Source organism: Hypomesus nipponensis, chromosome 8 (assembly GCF_054491055.1).
Source record: "Hypomesus nipponensis isolate SF chromosome 8, ASM5449105v1, whole genome shotgun sequence".
Taxonomy (NCBI): Eukaryota; Metazoa; Chordata; class Actinopteri; order Osmeriformes; family Osmeridae; genus Hypomesus; species Hypomesus nipponensis.
The window spans coordinates 2,600,571-2,612,500 of record NC_140368.1 but is presented as its reverse complement, the minus strand read 5'-3'; the positions used below and the strand labels follow the sequence as shown (position 1 = coordinate 2,612,500).

The following is an 11,930-nucleotide window of genomic DNA, read 5'->3' as shown; positions in this document are numbered from 1 at the left end:
TCCTGAACATTACAGAACATGGACAGATCCATAAGGTGTCAGTGACACCAAATGAGAAACATTATCATGGGGAAAAACTTAAAAAGCAAGGTTTGATTGACCCAAAAGCTTGACTAAAAGCTAAAGCTAAACATCTTAAATCTACATTGACTTGTTAAACCTCTCTTCAGTTGCTGTAAAGTACCTAATCAGGTACTGATGGCCAATGAGAGTTAGGACCTATTGTTGAGTTGGAAAACTCTCTCATCAAGAGTCAATGGATCGGATTTCACAGTCCACCTCTCCTACCCGGTAACAGTAATTATCCCCACATCCACATGCAACAGCAGAGACTGGGCCAGACTCTGGCCCAGAAGGTGCTAGAACACTATATATAAACTTGTAGCATGTACTTGGTGGAAACCACCATTATGTAATTACTGTGTCAGAAGGGAGAGTACCCATGCAGCTTTATATATCGTCGGTGCAACATGTCTGGGTAGTGACCAGAATGGACGGACCAATTTAGCTCATGAAAGAGAGAGTGGAATTTAGAACTTGCAGACCACAGGCAGTGACAGGTCCATTCACACACAGCTGGGCCCTGCACTAAGACCTGGGGGAAAACCAACAAACATGACGCAGGGTCGAATCATGTCTAAAGTATTCCTTCAGGCTTTGGGATTTCCCCTCAGCTGGTCTGACCAGCCAGCCTGACGTTGTCAAACTCATCATTCTAGTCAGAATACGAGTCTGAAACCGCTCCGTTGGGCTGTGAGTACGGGGTGCGTTTCAACCGAAAAAATGCTTCTTTGATAAATTGGATAGACCTACAACCAATCAGAGCAACGTAATATGTTGTTTGTTGAAAACGTATTCAACCCAAGCGCTCTTTGGTGAGGTGGTTGATTACGTAACTGTTGATCATCTGTCCATCATTGTATAAATCCCGCCCTGACAATTTTATTGGTCCAAACAGCTCCTGTTCGGACATACTATTTCCCAAAACTAGCGACCCCAGACCCAACTTCCTGACCAAATGTTTTTGTGGGCGGGGTTAAGTTAGGCTGGCAGCCAAGCTACTGATCACCTGGTCTCCCGGCAACATGATCAACTCAGAACGGATGAATCTCTCTTTGGAACTGTTGATGTCTGAAAACAGGTCCTGAGTGTGTTGCACAGTGAATCCAAAACCAGATATGAGCAGTGTTTAATCGTGTCCCCACATTCTGGAGTTAGATGGAAGGTACACGACAGTACAGCACTGTAATGGTGAGAGGTATTTGGTGTGTCAGAGTATCTGGGATCACACACTGCTTAGATGTAATTCACTGCTCGCCTGTTCATCTCAGGCACCAGCCTGTTGATGGAACATTCTTGGCACTCCCAAAGCAGTTAGAAAATCATGTCGGCCAAAAGTTAAAGTGACAGGGCAAGTTGCTTACTTGTGACTAGAAACTAGAGACCTCCTGAGTCTTTCTCTCACTCTCTCTTTCCCTCTCCCTCTCTCTCTCTCTCTCTCTTTCTCTCTCTCCCTCTCTCTCTCTTTCTCTCCCTCTCTCTCTTCCTCCCCCCCCTCTCTCTCTTTCCCTCTCCCTCTCTCTCTCTCTCTCTCTCTCTCTCTCTCTCTTTCTCTCTCTCCCTCTCTCTCTCTTTCTCTCCCTCTCTCTCTTCCTCCCCCCCCTCTCTCTCTTTCCCTCTCCCTCTCTCTCTCTCTCTCTCTCTCTTTCTCTCTCTCCCTCTCTCTCTCTTTCTCTCCCTCTCTCTCTTCCTCCCCCCCTCTCTCTCTCTCTCTCTCTCTCTCTCTCTCTCTCTCTCTCCCTCTCTCTCTCTTTCTCTCCCTCTCTCTCTTCCTCCCCCTCTCTCTCTCTCTCTCTCTCTCTCTCTCTCTCTCTCTCTCTCTTTCTCTCCCTCTCTCTCTCTTTCTCTCCCTCTCTCTCTTCCTCCCCCCTCTCTCTCTCTCTCTCTCTCTCTCTCTCTCTCTCTCTCTCTTTCTCTCCCTCTCTCTCTCTTTCTCTCCCTCTCTCTCTTCCTCCCCCCCTCTCTCTCTCTCTCTCTGCCTCTCTCTCTCTCTCTTCCTCCCCCCCTCTCTCTCTCTCTCTCTCCCTCTCTCTCTCTTTCTCTCCCTCTCTCTCTTCCTTCCCCCCCCCTCTCTCTCTCTCTCTGCCTCTCTCTCTCTCTCTTTCTCTACCTCAAACATCCTCTCTCTTACAGAGTTCTAAGCAATGAGCATCATATTGTGTCCATGAGCCAGCCCACTGAGTATGCCTAATCCATATTTCACACGTTCAATTTCTGAGATCAGATTATAAACCCTGTAACGGCATTTGTGTATTGTGTTGCACCGAAAATGTAAACGGATTTTAATTGAAAGACGGTTAAATCTTTATAACTGTAACACATCACGATGGGCAGGTTTACGTAATTTAATTATTTCAGTCAAAAGCAATGCCCACACACCTAAGATATCGTGGCCCAGTGTATTCACAATGTATGTTGAGTCTCCATGGCAACGGAGATTAAATTAGGACAAGCACATGTTGGTATGCGAGTCTGGTATGTGCGTATATGATCCTTTTTATCAGTACAGGGGCTGGTTTCAATGTATAAATATATCTTTAAGGCACAGATAAGCCTTGTAAAGAGGACAGTCATAAATAAGAGGAACTCCTAATAAGTGATGAACTAACCGTTAAAATGAATTCTAATGGGTCATACTTGACAAATGACGTTTACAAGCTGCTGTCTCACTGGATTGATTTTATTATTGAGTGGGCTAGGCCGTCCGGCCATGCCCAACTTTGATGGGGGATAATCTTGTGCATGGGTGTGCACTGACACAGATATGGTTTCCAACGTCATCTGTCTGTGTGTTATCTGGAGATAGAGGATAATATAAACATCGTCACAGTCATAAACATAAATCAGTCGCTGAATGCACAGAGCCACGTTTTTTTCAGTGTGTGGGGAGATGGGATGAGAGGGGGAGGAGGGAGAGAGGCAGGGAGGGAGGGAGGGAGGGAGGGAGGGAGGGAGGATGGGGGGCGGAAGGAGGGCAATTGGGGCCGGACGTGCCTTTATGCACCCTCCAGCTGTTAAGGTTCTTCAGAACTCTCTTCATCTCTGCATTCAACCATTACCTGCATTCCATCAACAACATCAACAACAACAACACTGCCCTAATAGCACGTTGCGTAGGAGGGTGTCCTTACGCTCAGTTACTCTGTCAGTCGCTCATGAAGCAACAGTCAAGGGCCACATTCCACCACTGTCGACTGAGAACTAGATGTTCAGTTCCAAAATAAAACAAGAATAAAACAACACACACGGTCGACGTTAGACATTCCAACTGAATGAACTGTTCTGGCAACCTTCCAGCGGTTTCCTCCACAGCTGCCAGTTGAAACAAAGACAGTACGCTGCGTATTGTTATGGCAATGCCCCTGAGCAGAGATTTGAAAAAAAAAGTATGCAAAGAAACAGTGACACAGACAAGATCTGTGTGGTTCAGAGAGGATTGCTTTATTACAGGATGATATGTGAGGCAGAGGTTATGTGCGGTTGGGTTTGGATGAGCGGGGAGCGAGGAGAGAATTTGCGAGGGCTTAGCAAGTGCTGACACGTGTAGAGCAGGTTGGCAAACAACATAGTGTTCCACACAAAACACAACAGTAAAACCTGTGTTGAGAAACGCGGGTACAGTCTTATGGGAAACTGTCACTGTTAGTACGTGTAGGCACACATTTTACAACATCAACTGCATCAGCCTTTGGAATGAAAAACACTTAATACTGTTAATAATAATAAATTAGCCTATCCCACATTAAAATAGGAGTTTACATGACACATAGTAAGTACTCTGTGTATTTGCGAGTGCATAGAATATACTCCATGTACAGGAGCTGTTTAGCCCCATTGCCCTAAATAAATAAGTCCTTTTGTGTTTTCCGTTTAAATCCTCGTGTTCCATCAGAGCAGCAAGAAAACCCCACAGATCACAGATCTCTACAATGGATTATTGATCAGTCATCCGGCATTCTGTTCCACAGCTGCTTTCATTGGATCACCTCACCCAAATCAACGAAACCTCCCAGGCCCTGGAGCCTGGAGCAGGTGGAGGCAAGTGCTTCAACCACATGTGTACAACTAGTTCTTAGAAAGCATCATCTGTTCCTGATCCTACAAGAGATGTCCTCATGGCACCTTAGATCTTGGAGGAAGAGAGGCATGTGGAGCTCACTGACACACATGGTTAGAACACACACACACACACACACCCCACGCAAACACATTTCCCGTCTCTTGCTCTCCTCGTGTGTGTATGCATGTGTGTGTGGGCTGTGGTATGTGTGTGTGTGTGTGTCTGCACGCATGCAATACGTAGGTGTGTGTGTGTGTGTGTGTCTGCACGCATGCAATACGTAGGTGTGTGTGTGTGTGTGTGTCTGCACGCATGCAATACGTAGGTGTGTGTGTGTGTGTGTGTCTGCACGCATGCAATACGTAGGTGTGTGTGTGTGTGTGTGTCTGCACGCATGCAATACGTAGGTGTGTGTGTGTGTGTGTGTCTGCACGCATGCAATACGTAGGTGTGTGTGTGTGTGTGAAAAGGGTTTGTGTCATGTCTCTGTGTCTCTGTGTCTCCTTCTGTCCCTCTGGTCCTGTCTTGTTTTGGCTTCAGAGGCTGCGTGGCTGTGTATGCCTGGTGTGCAGCTGATACCTGTGGGCATGAGAGCTGGATCACAGCCTGTGGTGGCCCACCTGGTCACAGCCTCTCGCTGGCCCACTGGATCTGGGGGATACACCCCAGACTTCACACCTCCACTCAACTCTCAGGCTTCTGATTAATTTAGCAGTTCACCACAGTTGATTTATTTCTCTATTAATTAATTGATGCATTCTTTCACTTGTGTTGTGCCTGGACTTGGTTTTTCACAGTTCATCCCTGCCATCAATCACGTATCGAGAAAAGCATCGTCTCAGCAGACTAATTTGATAATCAGCAGAGAGAAGGATACAAATCAGATTGAAATAAACGCTAATGCGAGTGATCCATCAGCATGGACCGGCTGCAAAAAACGCACTCGCACAAGCACTGGTGGAAAGATGAATTGACGGAATAACTGATTGATTTATCGGTGCGTTCCCTGATAAGTTGGCGGACTTTTGGACTACAGCATGTACAGAGCTGCAAATACAGTGAAATTAGTGACGGTATTTATTGTAAAGTAATTGTCATTGTCAAGTAACCAGTACAAGTTTGCCATGACAGCTTTCCCCTGTATAAGGGTCAACTGCAGGTCCCCAACTTAATCACAGTTGTTCCCGGAATCCACCATTAGACCAACCCTTCAACAACGTCTGAAACTGGAGAGACTCACCTCAAATGCATCGTTCAATCACTACGTTTCTACAGTGACGTGATACGGAAGGTTCCGGGCCTGACGGACGCTGTTCCTTCAGCCACAGAGGCGGGACTGAGGAGCCGGGCTGCCCTAATGAAAGATTGATGAGCCTCTTCAGGTGGATACAAAGCTGAATGTCTTGTTTATTAATGGGCTGTGATTGGATCCATTAACTGCCTTGTGTAAACTAATCACCGTGTAATGCATGTTGTCATTTTACCCCTAACTGCCGATAATGTATTCCTCTCTCATCTCTGCAAATGTCATTATTTTCTCATAGACTGGTGAAAAGAATGTTGTGTCAGTGGTAAGGACAGTTTTTTCAGCCCAGTGTTCAGTAAGCATATTTTGCTTTCGATTGACAGAAGAATATGCTGTGCCTCTGTCTATTATGAACACAATATGGGAAACACAGGACAACGCTGAAATAGACCTCCTTTCTCCAAGGCTGAATGCCAGCTACTGCATGTGAGTAGGAGACATGCTGAGAGGAGAGAAAGAGAGAGTATTGATATGATATGATACCTCAAGGGGATATTGAAGAGACACACACACACACGCACGCAAACGCATGCACACACACACACGCACACATTCGCACAGTCATTCCCCACATTGCACTACGTGTGTGTGCCAAAACTAAAGCTATTTTCATGTGCAACAACAACAACGACAAAAAAAACAAACAATGAAACGTCATCAATCAATAATGTCATTTCAAGCTGTAACAGGCAAATTGTGGTGATATTCTACACTGTAATCTGATTTTGGTTAATGCAATTACAGCCAGGCTGACCGCTTCAAAAGATCTCATGTCAGCACCGAATTACAAAGCTTTTACAATTAGTTCTGAGGACAGGACACAGGGCTGTGGTCCCAGACGTGGCTTCCCTGATCTTCAGGAGACACATCAGTGTTGTGGCGACATGGGGGGATGGAGAGCAAGGATGGGTAATGGTGGATCTTAAGTATCTCTTTCACAAAGGGGGGAGAGCCTCTGCACATTATGGGACCATGGATGAATTGGCTGACATCCAGGGCGCCACGTCTGAGATCAGATTCTTCAAAGAACCCGTTTCTCTCTCTCTCTCTCTCTCTCTCTCTCTCTCTCTCTCTCTCTCTCTCTCTCTCTCTCTCTCTCTCTCTCTCTCTCTCTCTCTCTTTCTCTCTCTCTCTCTCTCTCTCTCTCTCTCTCTCTGGCCTTGCAGAACTGGTGATTTTGAGGTGCAACGGTGAGTCTTTGAAGTGTGAAATAGTTCTACATATTCCGACATCGGGACGATTGGCTCCGTTCGTTTTATTCGCTCAACAATTTTGACCTACTGGGAACTGAGCTGAACTGAATAAATTGAGCAATTGCTTATAGGTGAAATTGGCTGTTCGACGGGATGTGCGCATTGCAAAAAAAACTACAACTGAACCCAAGATGCAGCATGTTCGTTTACGATGCAAACCTGTTCCAATGTGGCAAGTTTAGACGTTTCCCAAGCCTTAAATCACGTATTAAAATCCCAAACTGCATGGAACTCCATCAAAGCTTTACACCCATAAATCTAATCAGATTGCTCAACTCCTTTGAGACATGGTGAAATAGTGACAGTAAATGAAACAATAACTCTGAATAAAGTTTTGTTTATTAAAATGTTCCTCTCCATTTTCTGTACAGGTCAACATGGTAGTTGCGCTGTGCTTGGCTAATGAAAAACATTTTCATTAGGCAGACAGACAGTGCCATCCTCATTAGTCTATAAATACTCTGTCTGTGCCCTATTCTTCACTGGCAAGTTCACATAGAGAAAAGCACTTTTAAGTGCCAGTCGCATGGGAACTCCACTTCACAAGGAAGTGGAGTGTGGAAAACATTTTACATGGAAGGGAAGAGAAGGAGAGAGGGAGAAGGAATAGAGAGAGAGGGAGAAGGAAGAGAGAGGGAAAGAGGGAAGAGAAAGAAGGAATGGAGAAAGAGAGAGAGAAGGAAGAGAGAGAGAGGGAAAGAGGGAAGAGAGATAAGGAAGTGATAGAGAGAGGGAGAAGTAAGAGAGAGAGAGAAAGAGAGAGAGAGGGAAAGAGGGAAGAGAGAGAAGGAAGGGAGAGAGGGAGAGAGAGGGAGAAGGAATAGAGAGAGATAGGAAGAGAGAACAGGAAGAGAGAGAAAAAGAAGAAGAGGGAGAAGGAAAAGAGAGAGAGAGAAATAAGAGAGAGGAAGAGAGAGAGCATATAAAGAGAGCACTGTACTATGTTGGTTCGTTGCGTATCATTGAGCGTGGTGACAACAGTGGGCCCCACCTGCTGTGCCACTACAATAGCTGTTGTTTGGGAGTTGTGGTTAATGGATGCCTCTGCACATTCAATAACGCGCACTGCTTGCCGTATTCTTGTCAGGTGGGGGTGGGGGGGTGGTAGAGGGGGGGAGATTTTGCGGAGGGAGCAACATCTACGATGTAAACACGTAGAAGGATGCCGCTGTCACAGAGGCTAAGTGCACCATTAATGAGGTCACATCATCATATGACCTTCTTGTCTTTGAAGCTGCACAGATGAACTGGGAAACATGTTGTTGTTCCTGCTATGTTCCACCAGACCCAAGATAATGTGAACGTTCAATGTGACCGTTTGAACCGACAATATGGAAACGTTACATACTTTGGAAAGGAAAACAACTGCATCAGAACGAACCGCCCCCCCCACCACCCCACCCCCCTTGTCAAAACACCTACACACAGGCACACATTGTAATTACTCCATAGCCTGGGCTTTTCTGCAAGCCCCCTTTTTGTTCTAGAGCAGTAATTCTAAACACACCTGGAATCCCTTCCTTCCTAAATCAAGATTCCCACAGAACCAATCCACAATGCTGAAAGGCAGAGTCACAATGATGTAATTACTTTCCCAGGTTCCCAGGACTCACTCTGAAAGGAGGGCGGGAAATACAGGACCGTAGCTAAACACCAGAGCTGGTTTGGTGATCTTAAGAGCTGACTTGTAGAGCAAGGCTCGGGATTACCTTGGTACATGATGTCATGGCACTTTCTCCATGGGTTAAGCACCACACACTGGCCTTTGCTATTGACCAAGGGATGTTTTCATCCTCGAAAGTGTTCCAGGAGGGAAATGAATAACAATAGAGTATCCTTTACGTAGTTCTGCTCCATGTGTTTTATTGGGCAGATACGCTAGTCTCAAGTTTCTCCTGTTGCAAAGCACGGGGAGGTTTACAAGGCAAATTACCTCCAGGACAAGCTCTTCTTTTCAAGCGACGCATAACTTTCTTCATTCAAATCAATATTTAAATCAAGGTTGTCTGCCGTTGCCCTAGCGACTACTGCGGTGGTTCAATGAGGAATACCTTTTTCATCTTATCATCTTTAACATTTCACTTGTCGTATGCTTTCAGCCCTTGACCTTGTTGTCCACGCACTCATCCATAAATCATTCAAATGAGAATGAAACCAATGTGGATTTCACATGACACAGTTAAGCATGTGCAGTCCAGATTGCAGGCCATTTTGTGATCGAAGCAAGAAATGAGGAGCATAAGATGGAAAACATGGCCCGTGCTCTTGGTTGAAGTGGACTGTTTTCTGGGAGCTTTCTTTGTAATTTCAAGTATTTGTTGAGATTCAGAAGTCTTTTGCCGCTCTCAGTGCATTCGCCCTGAGGCTTACAGTGGAGTACACTAGAGTAGGGTGCTTGTAGAGTCAAGTGGATCAACAAACCAGGGCAGATATTTAGCATTCAAGACGTTCACTCCTTCAGAGACTGGCCTAATTCTCACAATTAACTTGGTTCAACTTAACCCTTTTATCACCACTGATTAAAACATCATTTATTCATCAAAAGCAACACACACACAAAACAAAAAGTTACATTCTTTCTCTTCCCCGCCTCAATTTCCACAAAACAGAAGTGGCGTTCGCGCTAGCTGCCGCACTGAGTCTCAGCGGCAGCTTGGCTGGTGAGCCTTATTTTTTGGTTGTTAGGGTAATGGGGTACGGTCGAGGCGTGGCGAAGAGAGGGGATTCGGTTCCCTTTTGAAACAGAGGGGTTTTGATGCAGTGCCATACCCTCTGAAGCTGGGAACAGTAACAGCAGTAGCTCATTGTTTATGGATGTTCTGAAGTGGAGACTGCTGGTGTATAGATTGCCTCATATGCCTACTGTGTTTGTGTACCATGTTCTGACTTTGTTCCCTTCTGCAAGGAAATTCATTTTTTCCAGATTGGTAGAATTATTCCAGTCAAAACACGCCAATGGGCCAAGGCGGCCCAAGTTATTCGACACTTGACCTGTGGGCCTTTGTTGTCAAAGCATCCCATCTCTTTCGTGGAGTCTGTGCAGGGCTGGCCTCCGGTTGACCATCTAAGTGGAGCACAGTCTTCATGGAGATTTCACTGGTCGGAAGGCCACTCTAAATCTAATCAAAATATCTAGCTTTGAATATTTATACTTTTTTATATTTACTTTGATTACACACCCACCCAATTGAAAAACAATGAGGCACTGTGTTGAGGAGATCTCCAGTGCGGTACCTCAGATTCTCTGAATCTATTTTATGAGGGGAATTTTTGTGGGCATTTCCCTTTTGAGTCCTGAACAGGAGGCCCAAAATAATCTGAACAGAACAGAACTGAATGCTCCCCTTTTCCAATTTTGAGTGCTCTTTTTGTGTTGCAGCCTATTAGTGCCTAATTGAGAGTGTCCCGGGATAAGCTGCACAAGAATGTCAGTTCTGTCCAAACCAGACCCCCCCCCTCCCCACACATACACACACACAACCCCCCCTCCCCACACATACACACACACAACCCCCCCTCCCCACACCCGCACACACACAAGCACCAAGTGGAGAATCTGCTCATTGCATTTTTATTGTCTCTTCTACTTCTCTCCATCTCCTTCCCTTTCTCTTCTTCCATCTCTCCTCTTCTCTCTCTCTCTTGGTCTCTCAGCCATGTGCTGATGATACAGTCAGCTTAAATGAATATTTAATTTGTTTGGAAAGGGAGGCTGAATTATTTGCTGTTGTTTTCTCTCTCTCTCTCTCTCTTCCTCTCTCTCTCTCTCTCTCTCTCTCTCTCCTCTCTCTCTCTCCTCCTCTCTCTCTCTCTTCCTCTCTCTCTCTCCTCCTCTCTCTCTCTCTTCCTCTCTCTCTCTCTTCCTCTCTCTCTCTCTCTCTCCTCCTCTCTCTCTCTCTCTCTCTCTCTCTCTCTCTCTCTCTCTCTCTCTCTCTCTCTCCTCCCAGTGCTGTTACATCTTTGTTCCATTCCCTTGACTTCTTGTTTACTCACTTTCCGTTTGACGATCATTTGTAACAACTTCAAAACGCATTGGCACAGAATATACAGACAGATGTTCACCATGAAATATTTATTCTATAAATTGTAACCTGGATTCCTCAGAGTCTCCAAACTGGAGCCAGCGTTTCTATTATTAATGATGAATGGACATTTTTTGTGTCTACTTTTGATTTGTGAAATAGCTGTATGAGTAGTTTTGTTTTTTTTATTTATTTCTATGTATGCATGGGCGTATTGGGGGGGGGGGGGGAGATCTGTGATGAATGATGTGGGAGAGAAACAGCCAACTCAGGTCTGTTTTCTTCAGCTGAATCTCCATCTGAAATCCATCTTTATCTCCTATCCGATGATGATGACTGTCTCTTTAAAGACATCCAGGCATGGGGGGTCTCGGTGGAGGGGGCTGGCTCGGTGGAGCTCAGCCGAGGCTCTGGGTTCCTCCCACAGCTTTGACACATAAATAAAAGAGAATAATAATGTTCTCCGCATACACCAGCAGCATGTTAATACAGCTGAAAGTGCCCTTTAAACGTCACTTTTTTTTAAAAAGAGAGAGATAGAGAGACAGGGATGGAGGGAAAGGAGGTAGAGAATAGTCCCAAAGGCTTGTTTTCTTAATCTAACCCTGGCCTAATCTCAGACCACTGAGACAGTGGTTATCGGCATCCTTTCACCATGAACCAGATAACTACTGTTTCAGCTCTGGGGCTGGCAACAGCTGTGGGGAAGAAAATAAAACCTCATGCAGACAGAATCTTCACCGAAAAAACAAGTTGGAGAACAGAAGATCTACTGTAATCAAAAACCCTTGAAGTCTGAACCCAACAGTGTTCAACTGGAACCTAAACACAAACAGTACCATACTGTATCTGTACTCCAACCTCTCAACAGTGCTCCAGCGACAGTCCTGGTCATTCTGAATGCAAGCCGGTTTCTAAAGGAGTTTAAAGAAAGGGATGGTGGGAAATTCAGAGGATGTGATTAATTGGCATTCACGGAGGGTAACTGTTCTCCGTCTGCCCATCAGAGAGGCAGCGAGGCATGACAAGCATACCCTATCTCATAGGTTTCATTAGGCCATGGCTGCATGAGGCCAGCTATAAAACATTATGCTAAACAGCACTGATACGGCTGTCTGAGAATCTCGGAGACCTTTACACCCGAAAACAAAACAACAGGATACGTACAGTCTGACTAAACAATACACCAAGAACGGCTCCTGCACAAAAGTCTGTCATGCAAATAAGAG

General features: G+C 45.4%; 1 long non-coding RNA gene across 1 annotated transcript; it reads left to right on the top strand.

Moving 5' to 3' along the window:
- Window positions 1–4,725: 4,725 nt before the first annotated feature.
- Window positions 4,726–7,026, top strand: LOC146274702 (uncharacterized). Its single transcript, XR_014766352.1, has 2 exons — window positions 4,726–5,502; window positions 5,750–7,026. It is a non-coding gene; the product is annotated as an uncharacterized LOC146274702 (long non-coding RNA).
- The last annotated feature ends 4,904 nt before the right edge of the window (window positions 7,027–11,930 follow it).